We start from the raw sequence: 2,000 nt of genomic DNA on the forward strand, positions 1-2,000 counted from the left end.
GGACCGAAATAGGACCGTTCGACGGTGCGTCGCGACGGAGCGACGGTGCTAAAGCGACAGACCGTCGGTCGGAAGAAATGGATTCTGCCCTCCCTCGCTCTGCACGTACTGTGAGATAAAACATGTCTATGATACAGAAAAACTATGTACTGTATAATCTGACAAAAAATAAACGATCCCTATGTGCCCAAATCAGAGCTGGCATACTGCACATTGAGACAGGTAGATATGTAGGCACAGTTGAGGACGATAGATTACACACTAAAAACATGTGGGTTATTTATGTAACTCAATTCCTGGTTTACTTGCGTTGAGTTATATTTCTGGGTTATTTTCCAGAGCCATAACCATTTCCTGGGTTTTTAAAGTGGGTTAAGATTTTATTTTTCTGAGGGTAACCCCATTGTTGTTGCCAAGGACCGTGTGTTATTGTTCTTATATGTGTTATTATTTGAATATTAGAATGTGTCTGTTATGGGTCGTTGTGTTTAGTGTTTTGTTATGGTATTATTTGGTGATATGTTGTTTTATGTGATTTGTTAGCAAAACCATGAATTTAAATGTCTGTTTGGTCAGTCTCTCTCCCCTTTTCCCATTCATATGTATAGTATCTGTTGGAAAGGGTTTGTTGTTGATGGTTGCTCCAACAAAGAGTTTTCATGCCTCTTGCAGGCAACTATACACATTAAAAACACCCATCCCAGCCATATCTATTTCCTGGGATATAGGGACCCAATTCATGGGTTATAAGATTTCTGGGCTATTTTTCTGAGAGTAACCTTATTGTTGGCTCAGAGAGTTGGAATTGATTAATTGATTGATTGATTGATTGACTGACTGACTGACTGACTGATTGAACCAATAATGTTTCATTCATAACCAACATTATGGGTCAAAATAACTTGGAAGTTGGGTTATGTTGACGCTCTGAATGGGTTATTTTTATAACACAAATTATGGGTCAAAATAACTTGGAAGTTGGGTTATGTTGACCCTCTGAATGGCTTATTTTTATAACCCAAGTTATGGGCAAAAATTAATAACCCATTTTGTTGCGTCAAAATATGATTTTTGGGGGTAAAATAACCCAAGATGGGTTATTTTGACCCAGCCATTTTTTAGTGTGTATGTAGTCTGTGTGATCTGTAAAATAAATTGAAAATGAAATTAATTTGGTTTTTCACTGCCTATTCTACAACTCTATTAGGAAGAGACTTTTTAGTGAGATAGATCCAAATTATGAATTTGTATGGTTGGATGATTGAGCAACTTGAAACGTCCATTTCAAAATTACATCCTATAATATATTTGCCTCATTCCTTGAAAAGGCCTGGCCAATGAGGAGGGCCATTTACATCTAAAAATGGCTTTGTTGTATTTGTTTTAATTTTGTTCAAATACTGTACAAATATGTATTCATGTATTTAATAATGCAAAATGTTATATGAACAGGAAGGACTGTACATTTCTGTAATGTCAGTTGTTTTCTGTTAAAGGTGTCATATAATCCCATATGGGATGGGCCAAAGTAGCATGACACGAAAATAAATATTTCATTCGATATACAATTTAATATATGGGCTCCTCTGTACAAAAATCACTCAACTCCTATCTATATACAATTATAATAAATGCTCTGTAAAAAGAAAAAAAAAAGAAGTCAAAATTCATTATAAAAGAAAAAAAAAGATGAGAATAGGAAAATTAAAGGGTTTGTGGAACTATCCATCCATCCAGACCAAAGACATTTTTGACCTTTAACTATTGCATCCTTTTCCCAAGAGGCAAATAGGTTTGGCTAGACCGCATACCTAACAGTCACCAGGAGATGGCACAGGAACTTGGGTTAAAATAATATAAATGACTAAAACTACATATATATAATATGAGGGAATAATCATGTGTGATCATTGGTCATGTTATTTAACCCGGGTTAGAACCCACAGGCTCTGGTCCAATAGTGTTTGTCTCTCTCTGTGTTGAGCCATCGACATCCACAG

Source organism: Protomyctophum parallelum (genome assembly GCF_964188405.1).
Source record: "Protomyctophum parallelum genome assembly, chromosome: 1".
Lineage (NCBI taxonomy): Eukaryota > Metazoa > Chordata > Actinopteri > Myctophiformes > Myctophidae > Protomyctophum > Protomyctophum parallelum.